Here is a 25,894-nt window from a genome sequence, read left to right on the forward strand (position 1 = left end):
TAAGTCATGCAGATGTTTTCTGGACAATTTCAAGTCAAAATTTGCAATAGGAAAAAAATTATATAACTTTAGGACGAGTGACACTCCTCTCCAAAAAAAAAACGCTTATTTCTCTAGATACTGACCACTGTGTGGTGAATGGTTAATTCTAATCATACTTTATGTTTTTGATGGTGTTGAAAACGAAAATGAGGTTTATTTTGAATTTTAGATGGGGGAACATTGTCAAAATCGCAGTTTTACCCAAAAAACAAAAAAAAATTAAATCACTTTTTTTTTAATTAAAAGTTGCACCATTTTTTTTCTACAAATAATTTTGTTCTCGGTACCCTATATTATACCATAAACTTAATTAAAAAGCTAAATTTCAAATTTTGTCACTAAACTTTTGCGATTAAACTTTGCAATTCAGAAATCAGCACTTTTTGCTTTAAACCCTTCATAACTTTTTTTTATAATAAGACAGAGAGATTGAAACAAGTCCCATTGTCTTCAGAAAAGTAAGAAATAGACACTTTAAAAATTTCAGAAAAAAATATTAAAACGGAACAGAGTTGTAACGAGTTAAACGCAAAAAAATGTTATTTCATTTTTTTATGGTTAAAATTGCGCTTTTGACAATGTTCCCCTCGTAAAATGCAAAACTTACCCAATTTTCGTTTTCAGCACCATCAAAAACATTAAGTATGATCAAAATTAACCATTCCCCACACCGTGGTCTGTATTTCGAGAAACAAGCGTTTTTTGGGGTGTGCCGCTCGTCTATAAAGTCACATAACTTTTTTCCAATTGCATATTTTGACTTCAAATTTTCTAGAAAACTTTCTCATGAATCACATTTTATTGCTGTGTTGGTTAAAATTACAAACTAAAAAGTTTGTCACTCAACTTTTTTAAGTAATCACGAAGCTAACGAAATCTGACGATAAAAGGTTTAAAAATTAACAACTCCTCTTTTAATTTGTATAAACATTTTGGACAAATCTCATTGTTATCCAAATACTTTAAAGATGACATAGTAAAATTTTCGAAAGGAAATATTTACATTCTGAAGCTATTTTCTTGTGGCATTTTTTACAATTTTAACTATTTAGAATGGGAAATAAGCCACAATATTATTAAAAAATAATATTGTTAAAATTAATAATATTAAAAAATAATATTGTGGCTTATTTCCCATTCTAAATAGTTAAAATTGAAATATTTACAGCGAGCAAAAATACAGCGAGTTAAATTTGAAAAATCATCAAAATTGATTGTTCGCATTTTTGCATAAACTTGATTTTTGAACATGTTCCACCAATTCTAAATAAAATAAACTTCATATTCGGATTCAGCGACCTCGAAACATAAAGAATGACTAAAATTGGTCATTCACCTCAAAGTTGATTTTCGTGATCCGTATAACGTAATTTTAGGGGATGTTGCCGCTCGCCTAATGGACATTGAATAAGAAGGAAGAGGATAATCTGGAAAGATGTGAAAGGAAAATACAGTCGGGAAAAATGAAAGAATACCCATGAACGAACATATAAAACACGCTGTATTCCATGTACGGGATATTCCTATACATGGTATTCTAATCAGTGGTTTTGGCTGTACCTTCTTCAATAATTATGTGATTAATTCGATGGCACCATATTGATTAATACGCTGTCTTCAGATAAAAATATAAATAAATAGAAAAACAAAAGTCTGTAGTGCACAAAACACCACCCTTTAAATGAATATTTAAAGAATTTTTAAATGCTAGAAACGTCCCTCTTGATTACCAACTCTAAAATTAAACACAATTCCTTAGAATTCCTAAAAAAGTTAACGAAGTAGTTCGTTTCTCAAGAGTCCCTTTAATAAAATAAAACGGTCCGGACAAATTAGATTTATGAAAAAACAAAAAAAATATACACATGGAATTTGTTCGGGCGGCTTCGGGACTGAATAGGCTAGGTAAAATTGTTGAATATGATTAAGATTTGATAAGAGAGTAGAATGGTATACTGATGTCCAAGAAAATGCAACAACTAGAAGGACAAATATTTTTTAAATATTTATTTATGGGATAAACTTTATAATATTCTTTTTTATGCTTTTTCTAGTTCCATGACTGTTATCGAATCGTTGGATATTATGTTGGATACCATATTCGCCTTTGATATAGGTCTAAATCTAAATTAGACCTATATCAAAGTAGAGAACAAGCTGGATTCAGATCAAACTTTGGAACCAACGATCACCTCCAAACAATTAAACAACTCATCGAAAAATTCAAAGAATATAACAAGCCCTTAGTTTTAACATTCGTAGATTTCCCCAAAGCATTCTATTCAGTAGAACTTGATTGACAGTTTTATATAGAAGCACTAAACAAGAGCCGCATTGATAGCCTATATTCGAGGCTAATACGTAATATGTATAAAAATGTGACAAGCTCGATACAACTACATGCTAACAGCAACCAAATAAAAATCCAAAGAGGTATCCGACAAGGTGATACGTTGTCACCTAAACTTTTCATGTCGGCTCTAGAAAAAGTGATCAAAACAAGACAGTGACAAATAAAGAAAATGTTGGAAGAACTTAGTATAGTATGTAGGTTTAAAAATGAATATAACAAAAACAAAATATATGACGAACTTAGTACCAAGTAAACACCTTGAAATACAAAATGAACAAATAGAACTGGTAGACAAATATATGTATATGGGTCAAGAAATTAACACGTTGACGGACAGAACGTTTATAGACGTCTAATTTCCATTGATGTAATGTGACACAACGTCTATTTGCATTTTTCCCTATTCTACTTTGCAAAATACATAGTGTCACAACACTTGCTTATACATTTGACGCACTGTCCGTCAACGTGTTAAGATAGGTAAGGACAATCAAACAACCGAAGTATCCAGTAGAATAATACAAGGACGGGCAGCATACGGAGCTCTTAGGAACGTTTTTAAGAGTGACATTCCAACTAATATGAAGAAAAAAGTTATTGACCAATGCGTGCTACTGGTGATGACCTATGGTGCAGAAACATCACCCACAAAGAAAAACGCACAAAAACTAAGAGTACCGCAGAGAAGAATGGAGCGATCAATGATAGGGGTCACCCTGCGAGACAGGATTAGAAACGAAGATCTACGAGCTAAGACCAAAGTCATAGACGTCATTGAAAGAAGCTGTAACGAAAATGGCAATGGGCTGGACACGTTGCCAGAATGAAGGACGGAAGATGGACTTGCAAACTAGTTGAATGGAGACCAAGAGCCGATAAACGTAGCAGAGGAAGACCACCAACACGATGGCAAGACGACTTACGAAAAACAACAAAAAACTGGATACAGAAAGCACAAGATAGAACACTTTGGAGACAAACAGGGGAGGAGGGGAGGCCTATGTCCAGCAGTGGATTGAGAGAGGCTGATCATGATGATGATAATGACCATATTCGCCATCGTGACTTTATTGACAGCAGCTCTGAATAACGATGTAGTCAATTTTCCATACCGTTGCCTTAGATTTTTCAGCCATGATGTTTTTCTTTTATCAAAAAAATTAATAATGAGTGGCTCCTCCTTAATTTTTTATATACTCAGTTGCTCTATGGGACAGTGACCGAATGAAGAGGTCTATACAACATTGCGAAATCCTCATTCAAATTCTTCTTGTGGCATGCCATAAGATCGCATGCATAAATAAGTTCGACTAACTTTGCTGGGAACGTAGTAATCGATTTAGGTTTCAATTTAACATATTCAACATGAGTTCGATCGGTGACAAATCAGCTGATCTTGATGGCCACTCCAAAATCTCTATACTAGATTCTTAAATGAACTGCATGGCTTCACGGACAATATGATGTCTTGTTATGAGCCCTTATTCTGTTGAAAGACCGCATTTGGAATGGTTTATAGGTAGGGATGTAAAACTGGTTTCAGTACTTCACTTCAGGTCATTATCGGGACCTCGTTTTCTTCAATCTTCCCCTGTAGGATCAGGAACAATGATTAACTCCACAAATGATGACTTCTAATAAATAAAAATCAGAAAGGCTAGAGCAAATTTCAACAAAATGAGAAGAGTGCTGTGCACAAGAGATTTAAAGTTGGAGTGTTGGAGCTAAGAGTTAGATCTGCAAAGTGCTACATTTTCTCGATTTTGTTTGATGGAGTGAAAGATTGGACCTTGAATGCTACATTAATGACAAAACTGGAATCATTTGAGTTGTGAGTGTATAGAAAGATTCTGAAAATATCGTGGATAGAACACGTCATAAACAATGAGATTCTGAGAAGGATGAATGGTGAAATGGAAATCTTTACAATCAAAGCAAGAGAATTGGGATATATCGGACATATTATACATGGCAAGAGTTACAACATACTGATTATGCAGTGAAATAATTAAGGAAAAAGAAGCATATGGAGAAGTAGAATCTCATGGCTGTGCAACCTGAGAGAATGGTACGGATGTACATCAAATGAATATTTCGGAGTAGTCGTCTTTAAATTCCAAATAGCTATAATGATTGCCGATCTCTGTCGTGGAGATGGCACTTGAAAAAGGAGGTATCATGTTATATGGTATTGAAAGAGACCAACTTTGACAAAAAAAAGGTAAAAGTTTTTACAGAAGAACATTAAAAATATGTTATCTTAGATAGTTATAAATAAAAAGCTTTTGGAAAACTGCCAAAGGTGACAAAACTAAAAAATAAATTTTAGGATATTGTTATGTTCGAAAAAAAATACATTTCACGACTCCACCATACAGTTAATGATGATTATTACTAAAGTCCGGATTATAAGCATTTTGCTTTTTTTTTGCTTTTTTGCTTATAATTAGGTTTTTTAATAAAAATGCTTATTTTAAAGATACGTTTGCTTATCTTTGTTTATTTTACTTCTTACAATAAACTATAGTGAAATTTCATGTTACTTCCTGTCCTAAGCAAAATTCTATGAAGTATACAGAGCTGTAAAATTCTAATAATTCAATAAACCATAACAATTTTAATCCCTTAGGCTTAGAAGATAAACGGGAAAACCCATCGTTATACCTGTCCATGTAATAAACTAATATTTTTGTCTGCAGACAGCCCAAATTTATTATATTGTTGTAAAATAGTATCCGTAATAATATGTTAATTATTTTTCGATATTTTTTTTATTATATGATAGCTTAACACTTTTGTATTTTTTTATTTATCGTTAATAATACGATAATTAAAAATACATGTAATTTAATGTTAATGTCCTTTATTTATTGGGACCGTGCAAGTTCGGAAAAGCCACACCTGGTTTCATAGTTAGGCAACATTTTTCGCACTTTTAATTATATTGGCCAATTATATTAATCCTGGTTACTGCATGACTATCAAGGCCATAGCCCGAAAAAAATTTAAAGAAGAAAAAGTAATATTTAGGTTATGTTATTAAAAGGTAAATAATTCTATGTAGTAAACAAAATTAATAATTAAAATGCAGTACTGCAAGCAAAATACAATCAATTAAATGTACTTGTATATAATAATTGCATATCATAGCAATATTGTGAGCAACATATAATTTTTCTTCTTTAATGACAGTATGTATGAAATATACGTCAATTTGACAATTTAAATTGACAATATGAATTATTTAAGAAAGTTGCAAGATTTCTCCGCGACTCGCGCACCATCGTTTCTCGTATCCCCTCCAAGTACTTGCATACCGCGAATATTTATATCATTATATCCATGTTTACTTACACGTTTTTTTCTTGAACCTTGTTTATTTCATAAAAACTATGCTTATTTTTGCTACGTGTTTTGCTTATATAAGTGCTTATTTTGACCTTTCTGTCATGCTTATAATCCGGACTTTAATTATTACAAGTAGATGATAATATTCGTACAATGGTGATAAAAAATTAGTTTTAATTTTTTTTAAGAAAAGTGTATTTTAGAAAAAAGCCTAGACTATTCAGGGACGTCGCGACCGTTTTGTCTTTCGCTAATTTGACACAGGTGGCAGTGCTGGGTTGTGCGATAACTTTCATACTTTTATGTCGAAGCCGCACTCTTCTTTCTCCCAAAGTGAATGAAAATAAATTTGAAAGAAGCACAACTTTTTATTTGTTATGAAAGTTAAGAATTCAATTTGCATAATGCTTCTATGTGAAGTATTCGTTGCTCCGTGCTGGAAATAACATAATGCAGTCAGTTTGCGTTTTTTATCACATGGGATTAAATAAGTCTTTTCCTCTATATTCTAAATATAAGCATTTTTCATTATGGAATGTTTACTGAATCAGTCTAATTATATCCAAAATTATTTTTTAATATTCAAAAGTTAATAAAACTAATCTGTATAAAATTTAAAATCCAACTACATACACAGGGAAATCGCTTGGCTGTATTATGTTGGCTGTATTTATAAAAATTTACGGTTGAAGTAAAAATTTCGAATGTAAAATGGTATATTAGTTTTTTTTTAATTATACAAATGGATTACTAAAATAAATCACAGATCGTTTTCGGTCCTATCAGACCATCATCAGTGAGGACGTCTAAGTACATTAGTATATGGAACTAGCCACAGAAATTGGTCAAAAGACCGGTAAATTACATTATTAAAGTGTTAGAAATAATGAATATGATGACATTAAGTCGATGTTACAAGATTTAAATTATTAAGGCGATATACATATCCCTGCTCGAAAAACACGTGTCACTATGGTCAGAGGTGAAGATCAGCTGAGTTGATCTTCAACTCTCATCCCACCAGACAGACGGGTAGCAACCTCACTCCGACGCCAAAAACTGCGATTTAGACGATTTTCCCATAATAGTCCAAGAGGGAGCGCTGAAAAATCTCTTTGATTTTACTAAAGCTAGATTTTTCACAGTTGTTTACTGTGATTGTGTAGAGAAACATACTGCGGTCGGTCAAGCGAAACGTAGAACAGGGGTTACTGAGAGGGTACCAAAGATGCTTTCCTACGAAGGTAATTAAGTCCATTTACTAAGGCTGAAAATAGGTACACACATTCTAAATTAAATATAAATAAAAGTTATTATAGTCGGTCAGCTGTATGACGGGACAGAGCCGGTCGGTCGGCCCCAGTGAATGTACGTAGTACATGTATGGTTATTCACTATATTTTGACCCCCTTGTAAACTGCTTTATTTACAGAATTAGAAAAAAAGTAAAATACAAAGTTGTTCGATTTTTAAATTATGATTTTTTGACTTATATATCGTACTAGTGACGTCATCCATTTGGGCGTGATGACGTAATCGACTATTTTTTTAATGGGAATAGGGGTCGAGTGCTAGCTCATTTGAAAGGTTATTCAATTCCCTTTTCAGTAATATAAACATTAACATGATTAATTAGACAGGGTGTCCAAAAATTTTTTTTAATTAAATTAATTGTTTAATTAATAATTAAAATTTTTTTTGGACACCCTGTATAAATAACGATCTTAATGTTTATAGTACTGTATAGATAATTGAAATACCTTTCAAATGAGCTAGCACACGATGCCTATTTTCATTTAAAAAAATAGTCGATTACGTCATCTCGTCCAGATGGATGACGTCACTAGTACGATACATATGTCAAAAAATCATAATTAAAAAATCGAATAACTTTTGTATATTACATTTTCTTCTAATTCTGTAAATAAAGCAGTTTACCGACCGGCTCTATCCTGTCATACAGCTGACCGACTATAATAACTTTTATTTATATGCAATTTAGAATGCGTGTACTGATTTTCAGCCTTAGTAGATGGATTTAATTACCTTCGTAGGAAAGCAACTTTGATACCCTCTCAGTAACACCTCTTCTACGTTTCGCTTGACTGACCGCAGTATATTTCTCTACACAATCACAGTAATCAGCTGTGAAAAATTTAGCTTTAGTAAATTTCAAAGAGATTTTTCAGCGCTGCCTCTCCGTCTATAAGAACTTGGCGCCTCCACCAAATTTCAAGGTCCAAAATAGCAAATTGGTCGGAAAGTCGTACAAAATTCGGGAACGGCCAGACCGATCTCGATGTACGAGGTATCGATGGAAAGGGGAGGGGATCAATAATATTATATGATGGAAAAAACAAACATGGGGTTGTCCATTAATCACGTGAGGCTCGAAAGGGGGGAGGGTTCCATAAAAAATCACGAAACATCACAAGGGGAGGGGGGTCTAGTAATAATATCACGTGTATTTATTTTTTAAGGAAAATGCCCGAAACTCAACTGAAAAGTGGCGTTACATGTATTTATTTTTTCGTCAAATGCACACAAAAATCGAAAGTGGCATTGGTGTGACTGATAAAAAAAAACATTTCTCATTCTAATATTATATAAACCAACAACACATTAATTTTCTTTGGTTCCACCCAAATTTCTGTAGCGACACGGGATACTTTACATGGTAATTATTTTAAGTGCCTTAAGATGAGAAAGGACTCTTACGAATTCTTTTGTTTTGAATGCACCACCAGATGTTTCCACTTGTGAATACTGGTCAGGACTCTGCCGTCTTCGATATCGGCTTTTAGGCTTAAAATATGTATTATACCTCCTCCTCCTCAGTCGTTTCCTCATTGCTGAGTGTCGTGATTCCCTATAATACGAGCAACTATCTCTTTCCATCGGCTTCTGTCCTGAGCTTCCCTCATGGATTGAGAGAATGTATTATACCTACTATCTGATAAATTGGTAAAGTGGTGGGAGTTATTCTGTTGTATTGGCACTGAATATCTACGACTCTATGTAAGAATCGGAGGCACATTTCTTCTTGGATCTTAACAATAGAAGTATTTGACATATTCAGACGTATGTCTATTGTTACAAAATTTTGTACAGGGTGATCAAAATATTATCCTATTCTATTAACAAACTCAATATTTTAGCTTATGTATCAATACTTCAAAAGTATTGCCCATGCCCTATACAACTTTGTCAAGCATGATCTAGAGCAATATTTATCTTTACAAATGCACCTGGCATAAGCAGAGAACAACCACCACAACAACCTTTGGTCGTTGTTCCCTGGTATAAGCGCGTTCAATCGCGTTGAGAGAAGAATGGCGCCTTTCAGCCGGAAATTATCTGGACTTACACTTCCGCATAATTCTTATGGAACCCATTTGGATGAACAAGGGAGAACAAAAGATCATGCCCTTGAAAAAAAGAACTTTCAGAAGGCTGATGAAGTTCTCTCAGAAGTATGGAGTAATATGGTTATTGACGGCCATGGCGGAGTATGTCAAGCCAGATAACATTGTTGAAAGTTTTATTCCAGATCTGTCTTCCCAGCAGTGGTATAGCGAGCATGTGTGAGAAAGTCAATATTTGCTTTAGGTATATAATATACGGGAGAGGATAGGCTACCAAAAAGAGCACTGAATGCTAGAATGCAGAGAAAGAGACCGGTTGGAAAGCCAAAAAAGCGCTGGGAAGACACAGTAAACAGCGACGCATACGCCCTTTTAGGAGTCCGTGTATGGAGAAGAGCAGCCACAGACAAGCAAGGGTGGAGGCAAAAAATAAAGGAGGCCAAGGCTCAATTTGGGCTGTAGTGCCGTAGAAAAAGAAGATATAATATGCGGAGTTCTATACGATTCATTCTTTCGGAACGCTTCGTTATACCTCCTTACCCGATTTTACAGTCGTCCGGTGGCCTATATATTCCAGAGCCTCAAGAGCATGATGACAAGATCCATCATGCTCCATTTCTTCTGCGTCGGTCTCTCGAAATTACTCCAACGTATGTAGACTTCAGCAAATTGATTTATGATCTGTATTGCCCTAGCCTACAGAAGGATCATCAGATACTTTTGAAAGGACATGTCAGCGGTGTGCACTGGACTTTTGTACAAAGAAAAAAGCAAAAGCTCATGTGAATATTTGTCACAAGCAACTGAATCTGAACAATAACACTCTAGAGATGCTCAATGTTCGTCCTTCCTGCATCCTCACGCGACGATCGAACGGTAGATCGAGAGAGATTCTCTGCGTAGTGCTCAAAAATAATGACTGCTAGTGGCTTGATGAAACTGATGTTGATCTTAAACAAAGCACTGTGCCAACAACTGACTTGCTAAATGCTTATCCAGTTATTGGTGTTGAATAAAGTTTTGCTCATTAGTGATCCGAGGATACTGTACATTAAATAATGTTTATGCATAAACATTTAGTATTTAATACTAATTTGGTGCAAAAATATTTTTCGCATTTTTTTCATTATTTTTGTCAGTCAAAAACAACCTGCAACCTTTCTGTCTACCTCTAAACGTTATTATTGTAGTCTTTAATATGCAAATTAAAAAAATAGATTTTTTGTAGATCCTAAAAAATACACGTGATATAGGGGTAGGGGGGGGGGGGTAAGTCTTAAACCTCACCATGTATCACCAATGGGGAGGGGGGTTAAAAAATCCGAAAAAAAACATCACGTGATTAATGGACGGCCCCCATGGTGGCGTTTACAAAGGACCTTTATGCTATCTCAGTTGTTCTTGGACCGATTTTGACTAGTGAGGCGGAAATGTAAGGTGATTGTACACAGATGAATTTTTTAACAGAATAATCAAACATACCGTTATTACCAAAAGGGAATTGCATCATATCTAAAGGGTAATTGTGTGATATCGTTACACCGACGACTTAGTTGGTCTTCAAGTCTTCACTTCTCACTATAGTGCCACGTGTTTTTCGAGCAGGGATGTGTATATCCCCTTAATAATTTAAATCTTTTAATATAGACTTATTTATATTATTGTCGTCATGTTCATTATTTTTAAAAGTTTAATCATCAAGTAATTTAAAGGTCTTTTGACCCATTTCTGTGGCTAGTTCTATATCCTGATGTACTTAGACGTTCTCACTGATGATGCTCTGATATGAGCGCAAATGTTCTGTGATGTTATTAATCCATTTAAATATTTTAAAACTTTAAAATAATTTATAAATAGTTTTTATACACCGTTTTTAGTATAGTAAATATAGATAGTTTTAATTTATATCCAGAAACTACGGTCGTGTTGGTGTAAATTTTTCTTCCTCAGAGCCTCCTTAACAACAGGTAGACCTAGAAATAGTACTATTGGAGGATGGAGGGAGACAGATTTAAATCAAAACGAAAACGTAGATTTTCTTATTTTATTAAAACTTTTTTTAATAAAAAAAAATATACCATCTTACATTAGAAATTTTTTACTTCAATTGTAAGTACATAGCCTGTTGACTTTCTAAGTTAGATTCTTTTGTGAGAATTCTTTGAATTTGAAAGTGTCTATTTTCTATGTAGGATTTTAAGGCGATCTATGTAGGATGCATACGAAATAAGTCGATGATTAGTCGTAAATTAAAATTTACTAAACGCAACAGCAAGTGACAGTAAGTGACTTGCTGTAGAGTTTAGTAAAGTTCAATTTTCGATTTATCATCGACTTATTTCGTATGCTTTAAATCAGGCAAAGTGCGGCCCTCGGGCCGCATGCGGCCCTTTATACATTTTTTTGAGGCCCGCGGAAAAAGTGAGTTATAATAAATATACAGTATGTCCCTGTAAGTTGTATCCATATGAAAAACTTTTTTATTATTAATTTTACGAAAAAAAGTTATTCTTTATAAAAAGCTCTGCATGGTCCAAAACCTAAGATTCAACCATCATATATCAAATTTTATGAATATTATACGGGGTATGTCAAAAAGTTTGAATTTCACTCAAGAGTAAAGTAGCTTTATTTCTCACAATATTGAAAATTGCTATTATGAAAAGTTGTTTGGAATTAAAAACTATATTCTAATATGCAATTACATCCTCCTACTTGAAAAAATTTTTTTTTTTAAAAATTATGGATAACTAACATTATTTTCAGTAATTTTAATTCTAATAACTCTTTTATTATTAATTTTACGAAAAAGGTGATTCGTAATAAAAAGTTCTGCATGGTCTAAAATACTCTAAAACCTAAAATACAACCATCTTATGTCAATTTTATACGAGGTGTGTCAAAAAAGATAAATTTAGATCAAAAGTAAAGTACCTTTATAGTTCAAAATATTTCAATAAAAAGGATGTAATTACATACTGAAACATGGTTTTTAATTCTTAATAACTTTTCATAATAACAACTTCGATATTGTGAAAAATAAAGGTATTTTACTCTTGAGCCAAATTCATATTTTTTGACATACCTTGTATAAAATTGATAAAATTTGCATAAGATGGTTATATTTTAAGTTTCAGACCATGCAGAACTTTTTATTAAGAATCACTTTTTTTCGTAAAATTAATAATAAAAGAGTTATCAGAACTGAAATAACTGAAAATAATGTTAGTTATCCATAATTAAAAAAAAATTCAATTAGAAGGATATAATGGCATATTAAAATATAGTTTTTAATTCCAAACAAATTTTCATAATAGCAATTTTCAATATTGTGAAAAATAAATCTACTTGAGTGAAATTCAAACTTTTTGACATACCTCGTTATAATATTCATAAAATTTTATATCTGATGGTTAAATCTTAGGTTTTGGGCCATGCAGAGCTTTTTATGAAGAATGACTTTTTTTCGTAAAATTAATAATAAAAAAGTTTTTCATATGGATACAACTTAGAGGGACATACTGTAGATAATGCAGCTATTAACACAGCTAATATAATTAACACTTTCGCAGCGGGTGATTTTTCCCGCAAATTTTCAACATAACGCAGGCAATTATTTGGGTTTCCGGCAGATTTTTGTCGGCTGTCTGAATGAAATCCACGAAATTTCAACAAATGGAAACGATATTTTTGAAGTAGTCTGGAACTATTTGGAAAATTCTAAATTAGCACTGTGACCACCTAGTAAGTGTAACAATTGACGGAGCACCATATTTAAGAGGAGCAAATATTGTAATTTTAGATTACGTCCATAAACAATTTTCAGAACATCAGTTATTATTTTTCACTGCTTAATCCATGAGCAGGTATTGTGCAAAAATGTTTTGCAAGTGGTCATCGCCAACGTCATTTCAATTATAACTAATATTGTTAATTATTCGTTCAATAGGATTAAATCATCGTGCATATTTTTATATTATTTAATTCTTTCTACGAAAACAAAAACAATAAAGGGAATCTAAGATTTTTCATATTTATAACTTTGTTTATTTTGATTTAAATGACGCGTATTGCATATTACGTATGATTCGTGTTTGCAACTATTTAAGCACGGAATTTCACTTCAAATATTTAAGTAACTAATAGCAATGTGAAAATAGAATTTAATATTTTATTTGGCAATAAACCACAATTTAACTTTGAAATTAAATTTATTTTATGTTTCCATTTCCACTTCGGAAATCGTTATCAAAATACAAAACATTAATAAATTAAACTAATTAAATAAATTCTTAATTTATTAATGTTTTGTATTTTGATAACGATTACCGAAATGGAAATCTAAACGTCAAGTAAATTTAGTTTCAAACTTAAATTATGGCTTATTCCCAAATAAACTAGTAAATTGCATAAAATGTCACAAGGAAATAGCTTCAGAACAATATTAGGGAAAAAGAAATAGGTTTATAGATAAAATAAAAATAAATAAATATATAGATACACATATATTTGAGGGAAATACCATGCTTAATTAAGTGCCTGTTAACTATATGCTGTTTAGGGAGGAGGGGTACGGTTTGAAAAATTTGAAATTTTTGATTTTTTTATTATTTTAAATTTTTAAATGAAAGTACATAACTATATTTATTTTAAATTTTATTTTAAATGAAAGTCCATAAATAAATAAATAAATAAATAAACTTCAAGAATACTCTCTTTTCAGCTTGACCGGAGTAAAATTAGCGGAAGTAAAGCATGTTTAATATCCTTACGTTCGATTCGATTTGAAGTAGCTTGAGCGTAGTGAGAAACGTTCAACAGATGTTCCCATCTCTTTTGTAAATTACTCTGCGATTCAAAAACATATTCCGGCGTGCATCACTTTCGTGGTCACGTCGAGATATGTTTTGGTTAACAATAATAAATATGTTGATTTTCACCATTTTTTACAAGAATTTCATTATTTTGACTTGTATTTTGAGTGGTATCAAAAACTCAAAAATCGTTAAAACTAAAAAACTTAACAGCGTTATCTCGAGAAACTCATAAGCCAATAAAATATTTTTGAATTTTTTGTTTCATATGATCCATTGACCAGTTCTACTGCAAAATCCATTTTTTTGGAGCTGCCTGTAAAAATTTGCGACCGTTGGCTTATTTTTCAATATTTGGTCTTGAATTTTTTTGAATAATCTTTGATGAATTGTACTGAATATGTTTATTTAGTTTAAAAATAAAATAATTCTACCATAATTTCAAACAAAATTCAAGAAAAGGTGCTTGAAATGTTGATTTGAAACCATGCCTCTCCCTTAAATAAAATTAGTAAAAAGTTAAAAATTCGAACATGTTAAGGTAACAAATATTGAGGCCCTCGGTAATGGACAAAAAAATATTTTGGTGTCCTTACTAAAAAAAGTTTGCCCACCCCTCCTTTAAATGATGACTCACGGGTAAAGATTCGCGGACTCAACTGTACGTCAGGACAATGGAAGTGCTCACATTGTCCAAAAATAGAGTTTTTGGAGCTTCAGAACATCGAATTGTTAAACCATCCACCGTATAGCCCCGACCTAAGTCCCAACGACTTCTTCACGTTCCCAAAGATCAAGAAGTCAATGCGTGGACAGCGACTCCAGTCGCCAGAAGAAGCCATCGATACCTTTAAAACAGCGATTTTGCAGGTATTATCTGAAGACAAGACTGGAATAACTGTTTTACCAACTGGTTTGAATGTATGCAAAAGTGTATTGATCTTAGTGGGACATATATTGAAAAACAATAATGTATTTCTCCTTAGCCTTCTATCGTCCACGTTTGGACATAGGCCTCTCCCAACTCCTTCCATCGGTCTCTATCCTGAGCAACATATTTCCAATTCGTTCCGGCTACTCTTTTAATATCATCAACCCATCTCATCTGTGGTCTTCCTCTCGGTCGTTTACTTTGGTAAGGTCTCCAATGTTGTATCGTTGCATTCCAACGTTGGTCTTTTTGTCTAACAGTGTGGCCTGCGAAGCTCCATTTAAGTTTGGCAACTTTTGTTGTTATGTCCTCGACTTTTGTTTTTGATCTTACCCAGTCGTTCCTCTTTTTATCTGACAGTCGTATACCTAACATTGCTCTTTCCATAGCTCTTTGTGTTGTGGCTAGTTTATTCATATTTGCCTTGGTTAGGGTCCAGGTTTGACACCCATATGTCATGATAGGAAGGATGCACTGGTTGAACACTTTGGTTCTCAAATATTGAGGTATTTTGCGGTTCTTAAGTATCCAACCAAGTTTTCCAAATCCTGCCCATGCTAGTCTTGCTCTTCTATTAATTTCCGCACTTTGGTTTTCTTTGTCTAGTTTCAGGATTTGGCCTAGGTAGATATATTCCTGGATTTTTTCTATCTCACTGCCATTTATAGTTATGCGTCTGGGGTCATCTGTGTTTGTCATTATTTTTGTTTTCTTCATGTTCATTTTCAGGCCGACGTATTGGGAGCTGCCTGCGAGTTCCTCCATCATAATTTGCAGTTCCTCGAATGAGCTCGCTATAATCACAATGTCGTCAGCGAATCTGAGGTGGTTTAGCTTCTTGCCATTAACGTTAATGCCATAGGTTGACCAATTTGTCGTTTTGAAGACGTCTTCTAGTGCTAGGTTGAAAAGCTTTGGCGATATTACGTCTCCTTGTCTCACGCCTCTCTTAATGTATTTAAAGTCTATATATTTTTTGTCTTTATGGCTATATGCAAAACTCGTAAATAGCATTGCTTTCATTTCGGCTTCATTCAACCAAAGTGATTAAATTCGGTTGAATCGTGTAGTTTCGTCTTTAACTACTTACTAAAACCTAACTTCTCTTAAATTGTCTCTCAAATCTCAAAAAAAATGGAATATATTACATCAAAACATATGATGTGGATGTTTTTATTATTACTCGCATGTTCTTGGAAATTGTCTAGCAATATTACTACTGAATATATTTTAAATCTAAATAGAAATAGTAACAGAAGTTTTGCAAAACATAACATAAAATGACAGTATTCGAAAGTTCTTCAAATATACAAAACGAAAGGGATAGTTCGAAAACAAAAGTAATAACACCATAATCATTATTCAAATCGGCGTATTCGGTATCCTCATATGACATTTTCTAGAAAATAGGAATTATAATGTGCCATTCGAGGAGTCATAGGGTAGCTCTGAGCAAATATTAAACATGTCCAGTATCTAGTCGCCTCTGGCTGTGTAGTGTTATTCACGTTACGACACTATTCGCTTCAGAGTGCCATTTGGACAATTATTTTGATGTTAGTTGTAAATTGTCAAAGGCGCAAATAAAAAAGTGCAAAGTTACATAATACTTTTTGAGCTACTTGCGAGTGAAAATTTTTTAACAAAAATAACACGTTTTCAGGCGATTTTTCGCAAATAACTCAAAAAGTAAGTATTTTATCGAAAAAAATATTCTTAGCAAAACTGTAGGCTATAAAAAACGACAAAAATGATGTAGCCGTGAAATCTATAGACCCAGAAAAAGTAAAGTTGTAGCTCATAAAATATCCGTTCTCATTCGTCAAATCAGAAATCGTCAGATGATATATATGCAGAACCTATCAAATTACTTAATGAAGAAAACCTAGACATTATTGTGAAGCTCTTTAACGATATGTTCGATACAGGCCAGATTTCAAAAGATTGGCTTCGCTCTACATTTATCGCCCTACCCAAAATACCACGTTCTGCAAGGGCCATTTCGACTAATAAGCCTAATGATAATGACTCACTTTTTAAAACTTTTTTATTTATTTTTATTTATTTACATTAACGTGCTCGGCAACTATGGCCACTCGCACGGGACGATTACAAACAAGATTACAAGAGGTATAATTAAAGAGCATTAACAAGTTATGTCATAAAAAAAATTAAAGTTTATGATACAATGATATTTTTTTTAAAAACTGAAGAACTGTGTCTAACTGGTTGGTATCACTTAGAATGTCACATAGCTGCGGTTTGAGTTTGAGCTGTTGTCTTACTACACTGCACTGATGACATTCGGTAATAATGTGGTTCACGGTAAGTTGGCACTGGCATGTTAAACAGATAGGCCGGATATCTGATGACATCAGGAAGCCGTGAGTAAGTTTGGTGTGGCCTATACGGATTCTTCTTATAATTCTAAGGTCTTGTCTAGAGAGTGTCTAATTCTAAGGTCTTGTTAAAACTCTTTTAAAAATACTACATACTAGATCTCTGGATAAACGAGACACTAAATCCGGATGAAGAAATTAAAACTCGTATAGAAATTGCAAGAGGAGCATTTATGAAACTTAGATCTATTCTGAGCAACTCTCAGCTGAACTTACAACTAAGAATCAAGTTCCTAAAATGTTATGTGTATCCTGTATTACTATATGGATGTGAAACCTAGATCATGAAGGTTAACATGATGAACAAATTAGAAGCCTTTGAGATGTGGTCGTATCGTAGAATGCTCAGAATATCTTGGGTTCAACGCATTTCAAACAGAGAAGTCTTAAACAGAGTAGGTCAAGGCGAAGGTGACTTAATGAAGATGATAAAAAAGAGAAAACTTGAATATCTGGGGCATATAATGAGAGGTAGCAGATACAGGATGCTGCAGTTAATACTCAATGGAAAGATCGACGGAAAAAGAGGAATTGGTCGAAAGAAATATTCATGGCTCCGAAACCTTCATCAATGGACGGGCTTATCAGCAGATCAATTGTTACATGCCGCACAAGGTCGAGAACGATATCGGCAAATTGTTATGGAAGCTACCCACGCTTAAAAATTTGGGCACGGTACTTAAAGAAGAAGAAGAACATACTAGATTATTTAAGAAATGTGAGGTCAGTGGCTGGAGTCAGTTTGGTTTCAAAAATGGACTTGGCACGACAGAAGCGATCTTTAGTATGCAAATATCAATATAGAATTGTTTAGATAAAAAAGGATGTTTTTATCTATTTCATCGATTATGAAAAAGCACTCGATAACGTAAAACACGAACTGATGATAAAATACCTACAAGAGTTGGAATTGAATGCCAAGGACATAATAATGATCGTCAATCTTTATTGGGACCAAATAGCAAAGTACGTCTTCAAAATTTCAACGAAACAGAAGATTTCTCATTTCGAAAAGGAGTAAGGCAAGTTTGTATACCGTTTCCAATGTTGTTCAATTTATACGTCGAAAAATCCTTCATAAAGTTAACGGCATATTTATTAATAAGATCAGATATGCCGATGACACAGCGATAATGGCAGATAACATTGGAAAGTTTCAATATGCCTTTCAAATGATCTAATTCTTGCAAGTGAAGCTCGGAGTCTTAAAATAAATATCAAAAAGACAATAACAATGAATATAAGTAGGAATAATTACCCAAACCTATGTCGCTGAAGAATAAATCGAACAATTCAGGCAATGTAGAACCTTAGGTTGTCTGCTGAATGAGGGTTTGGACCCTAAGAGAATGAAATAAAGAGCAGAGTAAAACAAGCCAGAAATGCTTGTTTGAGGCTTCGTAAATTTTTGACTGATCGTAAGTTGGATTTGAACCTCCAATACAAGATGCTAAAGTGTTACGTTTGGCCTGTGCTCTTGTACAGAGTGGAAGCATGGACGTTAAAGGTCAGTTCCATTAACAGCCTTGAAGTGTTTGAAATTTGGTGCCTGCGTCCTATGCATAGACTATCATGGACGGACAGAGTCAGGGCAGGGAACTTTTTAGTTATGTTAAAAGTGAGAAGACTGCATACTTGGGGCACATATTGCGAGAAGAACGATGCACTTTTTAGCAACTGATAGAGTTAGATAGAAACTTAGATAGAGTAGACGAAGGAAAGATAGAGGAAAGAGGTACCTGGGACGTAAAAAGATAAAGTATGAAGTAAAAAAATGTACGGCTGCGTAATCTTCGCCAATGGACAAGAATCCACAGCTATGAATTGCTTCGCAATGCTGCTAAAAACAGAATTATTTAATCATGATCATCTAATATTTCACCTCACAAGACAATGTACAATGTATGCCTACACAGAAATACATGGCACCTTAAGAAAAAGAAGATTCGTCAAATTCCAAATCGAAAATTTCAATATCAAGTAACCAAAAAATAAAGCAAATTTCAGGGAAAACTCATAAAAACTTTTTTAAAGTCATCAAAACTAAGCGAATTACGCTTAAAATAAAGTTGGGCCCTTTTTTTTGGTAAAAAAATCGTGAAAATCTTCCCTTCCACCACAATCGTTACCGCTTTGACTGGTTTAAAGTGCCCATTTTTGAAAAAATTTGGTCTTACGGTAAATTTTTTTATTGTGGAAAAAATGCCGTTTTTCCAAAACAACTTTAAATGTATCGGTGATACGAAAAATATCAAAGAATGCAAAAATGTAGGTTTGGCTTTTATAAATATTTTGGTTTTATGTTATTTTTCTGTAAGAAAAAATTGGTTAAGATAAGGTTGTGCCAAGTTTGCAAACACTCGCGATTAGTGACTCGTTCAGCTTTTTCAACTTTCAAAAATGCAACTTTTCAACTTAAAAAAAAAGAATGTGTTTGTGTGTACTTTGTACGCACTTAAGAACTTATACTTCTATTATATGATTCCAACGAAATTAATATATACTTTAAACAGTTTATTTATATTTTATTTAAATATTAAACTTATTTTAATACTTACCACTTTCCAAAAAATTTGATTAAAACAATACCAAAAATTTAAAAAATAAAAGAATAAAACATACACAAACACATTGAAAAATGCCACAAATAAATGATTTCTGAACAATAATTGTTGGCAAAAATTTTAACTAAATACGCATTTTCTGAAAAAAAAAACGTTCTGAAAAGAATACGTATTTTTTGCCCCCGAGAAATAGTGACTTTCACCCCCCAAGTAGAAGCAAACAACGGCACACGTCCAACTTTGAAGTGGACGGTAAGTAGAACGTAAATCCAAATTTTCATGCAATTCGGTGATGACACTGAAAATTAAAAGGTATCGCCGAAGTTCACGTTCATTGACTTTATTTGAATATTATTTATACTAATTTTGTAGTAAATGTAGAGAAAATCATGTATCCTACTTGCATTTAATTGAAATTATGAAGCTCGCATCCCTCATACTTGCGTCATAATAACCCCCACCCCATGAAAGCTCGTAGAATAATATACTATTTTAGTCATTACAAATTAAAATGTTACAAGAAATTGTTCAAAATATGAAAAATTATATCTATAGAACTTTATAATAGGTACTACGAAATAATTCTGGAATGTATTAATGAACCAACTGGAGTTTTACTGTACTAAAGTCTGATATCCACTTAACTATGTATAGTTTGGTATTGCTATTACCATTAGCTGTCTATGCAAATACTATTATATGGGCATTGTTATGATATCATTATTTTTGAACGAAATTGGTCAGAGATTATTACTTAAAATTTATTTTATATACACAATGGGGTAAGGAATTTAATCTTCTACGATATAGAAACGGCGGCGATTAAATGAAGTGGTTGCTAAAAAAGAAAGGAAATTTTAGCTGTACTCCCGAGATATTTCGCACTCGACAGAGAAATGCAATTTTATACAGGATGTAACAAAAAGGTAGGTTATAAATTAGATCACATATTCTAGGACCAAAAATAGTTCGACTGAACCTACCTGTTGTACAAATGTGTACAGAAAAAAGCGCATTTTGAGATTATAAATTGATTTTGATTTTATTCAATATATCGAAAACTGTTTGAGATTTTATACTGAAAATGGAAAAGTGGCTTTCTTATGGCAGGAACGTCTTAAAAAAATAATATAATAATAATAAATAACTAGAGACATCTATTCTACATCGCGCTATTTGCGCAGTAGATGACACAACACCGATCAAACTGAGGGAACCAGAAATGCGCATAAACCACCTCACTAAAGACGAGAAAATGCGCACCTGGTTGGGTAAACCTCTGCACGGGCGACATCCCAATGAGGTCAGCCAAGACTATGTCGACAATACAGCGTCGAACTATTGATTGACATCAGGAAAGGTGTTCCCTGAAACGGCGGGTTCATTACTGGCCATTCAGGATCAGGTTATACCAACCAGAAATTACCTGAAATATATCATCAGAGACCCTCAGGTTCAAAACGACAGATGCCGATATGGATGTCAAGCACAAGAAACCATCCAACATCTTACAGGGAGCTGCCAGGCATTTGCTGCAACTGAATACAAGGAACGGCATGACGCAGTGGGAAAAATCCTTCATCAAGAGATAGCTATCAAGCTGGGGCTTCTCCAAACGGACCATCTCCCGTATTATCAATACGTCCCCGAGCGTATGCTTGAGGATGGCAACTACAAGCTATACTGGGACCGCACTGTGCTTACAGACCAAACAGTGGCACATAATAGACCAGATCTCGTACTAGTTAATAAATTAACAAGACAAACAACACTAATTGACGTGGCGATACCTAACAGCAATAATCTACGTAGTAAATTTACTGAAAAGATCGCCAAGTACAGAGATCTGAAAATTCAAATACGAAGGCAATGGAGAATGCAAAGTACCCAGACGATACCGATTATTATGTCTACTGGAGTCATTCCGAAGACCTTCCTCGAAAGCATAAAAAAGCTGGGTCTAAATGAACACCTTTATAAGACCATGCAAAAAGCTGTACTACTCGCGACGGCCAGATGCGTACGAAAATTTCTGGGAGAAACTCCAGCATACCAAGTCACCTATGGCTCGATAACACGGAAAGAGTCCCACCAGAGCTCAATCCTTTTGATACCGTAGGTATCTGGGATGAGTCAATTTTCTCCTTAGAGGGAGTGTGAGCCGTATGGATAAATCTGGATAAATAACTATTAATAATAAGTTACCAGTTAAACACATTGTTTTTTAAACTTTTTTATCTCTTAGTACTTTTTCGATAAGCCAGTTTTTATCGAGATATTTGTAAAATCCACCATATATTTGTAAATAGTTAAGATTATAAAATATTATTTTCAAATATTACTATCAGGTCTCTATAATATATGTGGTGAATTTTACAAATATTAAAAAAACTCGTATATCGAAAAAGTACTAAGAGGCAAAAAAGTTTTAAAACATTTTGTTTAACTAATGGAAAAACAATAATAATTTGATTAGAACTTTCACAAATATTTGGGGGGTTTAAGGAAACAAAACCCCTATAAAATTTTTATGAGTTGCACAAATTTTACTGTTATTTTTTATTATGGTTCTGCCATTAGAGAGCCACATATCCATTTTTAATATAAAATCTCTAACAGTTATTGATATTGGAAAAAATCGATTTTCATTTTGTAACTTCAAGGTGCTGTAACTTTTTTTTAAATGCACATTTGTACCAAGGTAAGTTAGGTTCACTCGAACTATTTTTAGTTCTAGAATATATGATTTAATTTATGATTCACCATTTTGTTACACTCTGTATAATTTTCTTGTTAATATTACATTATTAAACGTAATGGTTTATAAAACTCATATGAACTTAAATATGGTTTTAGACTCATTCTTCTTCTTTTAGACTTACATTCCTCTTTGGGCTTTTTTCTGCTCAACAATTCTTTCACTATGCCCTGTCATAAACTTTTCTTCTTTATTGTTTGATGTATGGATTTCAGATCCTGCTCTATATATTCCATTGATATTTTCCGAGGTTAAGGGGTTTTAAGAGGGTTAGGGTTAGGTAGGAACAAGATTCATAAACCAGGAAAGGGCTTATAAATACCTAGGTCATGAGATTCACATAGGAAAAGAGAACCAAAACGTTGAGCTTCTCCGTAGTATAAAACTGATTTGGGCAGCCTACGGCAAGTTGAACCACATTTCTAAATCGTCCGACATACCAATATCTTAAAACTATGTGTAAAACAACCTTTTTTCAGTGTGTTTTGCTAGTGACGACTTACGGAACGAAAACATTGACCGTTGAAACATTGATCATTGGCAAGGAGAACACTGCAAAAGATCCACGTGGCTCAAAGGGCGATAGAGCGTGCTATTTTGGGCGTTTCCCTGCGAGACAAGATCCCAAACGGCCAGGTACGACGAAGATGAGGAGCGGCTGATGCAGTAAAGGCAATAGCAACACTTAAATGGAACTGGGCAGGTCACGTGGCTCGAATGACAGATAACAAATGGACAAAGTGGATACTGGAATGGATATCAAGAGATAAAGGGGGGGGTAAAGGGGTAGAATGCGAATATATTTAGTTGATTCCAGTTTACTCCACTTAGCCTCTTCTACTCAAATCCGACTCTCACCTTCACGCTGGTACCTCCTGTTAAACCGAGCAACCCCGCCGGAGATCCGGTATCAAACCCGGGTGGAAAGTGGGGTCGGGAACGGACGAGAGCGGGTGAAATGGTCCTCCGAAAAGGGGGGTTGTGCTATGGGCCGGCGTCCCGTACATATGAAAATTTTGAAGCCACGAAACAGAAACTATTGCCTCGGAACAAGACGGATACTCGATATAAACGACACACGCAACGGAATAAGGATATTTGCATAGGTACGTGGAATGTGTTAAGTTGGTACAGACCTGGAATAGCGACAAGAGCCATTAGACAACTGCAAGAATATAACATGGATATAACAGCAATACAGGAAATAAGATGGACAGCAACGGGAAATTTAGAAATGGAAGATGTTATAGTCTTTTGGTCGGGTAGTGAGAACAGACATGAATGCGGATGTGGATTCGTAATTGCAAAAAGATTAAAAACTGCAGTGATAGATTTCAAGCCAATAAACGAACGTATCTGCTATATTAGACTCAAAGGTAAGTGGTTGAATCTCACTATATTCTCAATTTATGCCTCAACAGAAGATGCCGAAGAAGATAGGAAGGACGAATTTTACGAATTACTAGACCAACAGTATAAAGCAGCGCCAAAACATGGCATCAAAATAGTAATGGGGGACTGTAATGCTAAACTAGGTAAGGAAGACTATTTAAGAGAAGTAATTGGTAAACATAGCCTACACGATACAACAAATGATAATGGACACCGGCTAACACAATTCGCAATATCTAATAATATGATTATTAAATCCACCCAATTTGAAAGAAAGGACATTTACAAGGTCACATGGGTGTCAAATGATGGAAGAACACGTAACCAAATATATCATGTCCTCATTGATACAAGACACTCTAGTAGCATTATTAATACACGAAGTATGAGATGAGCTGACAGCGATAGTGATCATTTTCTTGTAAAATCAAAGTTGAGAACACGAATATCAGTACAGAAGATGGAGCAACAAGAACAAAGAGAAAGATGGGACATAGAAGCTCTTCAAACACCAAATAAAGAACTGAAGTACCAAGTAGCCATAAGCAACAGATTTCAATTGCTGGGAGAGGAAGACCAAAATGTAGACCTAGGAGATGCATGGCAGTGAGTGGCATCAGTGATAGAAAAAGCAGCGAAAGAAACCATTGGGAAAAAGAGGACTCGCCCAAAACAGAAATGGTTTGACAAACAATGCGAAGAAATGCTGGAAACAAAAACTCAAAACAGAATGAAAATGCTACAAAACCCTACAGATGAGAACAAAGCAGATTTTCGCAGAACGAGGGCACAGACAAGGCAACTACTAAGAACTAAAAAGAGAAGCTACATAGAACAGCAAATACGAGTAATGGAAATAAGTGGCGAGAGCAATCAAATAAGAAAATTCTTTAGGGAAGTGAAGACAGTCAGACAAGGTGGAAATGTTGGGGTAACACAAGCTATGAGAAATGAAGCAGGTGAACTGATAATGATGGAAAGAGAAATCGTAGAGCGATGGAAGGAATACTTTCGGAAATTACTAAATATTCAAAGTGAGATGGAGGAATCAGAGACTACATTTAATTCTGCAGATGTGGAAATACCACCACCAACACACCAGAATGCAATAGCATCTCTTAAAGATCACAAAGCACCAGGAAATGATGGTATAAATGGAGAATTGATAAAAAAAGGAGGAAACGTTTTACATCAAAAATTGTATGACATTATTCTCAGAGTATGGCAACAGCAGAAAATGCCTAGAGAATGGAATGGAAGCGTTATAATACCCATACATAAGAAGGGAAATAAAGAGCAATTCCGAAACTACAGAGGCATATCGCTTATTAGTACAGCGTATAAGATTCTATCAATTATCTTACTAAAGAGACTCACTCCGTATTCGGAAGATATTCTAGGCGACTACCAATGCGGCTTTCGAAGTGGAAGGTCAACAATAGATCAAATATTTACCATCCGGCAAATATTAGAAAAAAACTGGGAATTCAACCGAGATGTACACCAAATCTTTGTAGATTTCCAGCAAGCATATGACTCGATAAAAAGAAGCAGACTATGGCTAGCAATGCTAGAAATGGGAATACTAAGAAAATTAGTGCAGCTCACTCAAATGTGCGTGGCAGACTCATATGCACAGGTAAAGATAGGAAACAGAATATCGATGCCATTTAGTATAACATCAGGGCTTAGACAAGGAGACCCTTTATCACCATTGCTATTCAATTTGGCTTTAGAATACGCAATAAGTAAAATATCGTCTGAACTAACAGGGGGATTCGCAAATCGAGGGTCAAAACTATTGTTGGCCTTTGCCGATGATCTAGATGCAGTCGCTCATTCTACAAGAGACGTAAGAGAGGTGTTTTCACAGCTCGAGGAGGAAACAGGTAACTGGGCCTTCGAATAAATGAAGAGAAGACGAAATA

The sequence above is a fragment of the Diabrotica virgifera genome, chromosome 7 (assembly GCF_917563875.1).
Source record: "Diabrotica virgifera virgifera chromosome 7, PGI_DIABVI_V3a".
Classification (NCBI taxonomy): Eukaryota; Metazoa; Arthropoda; class Insecta; order Coleoptera; family Chrysomelidae; genus Diabrotica; species Diabrotica virgifera.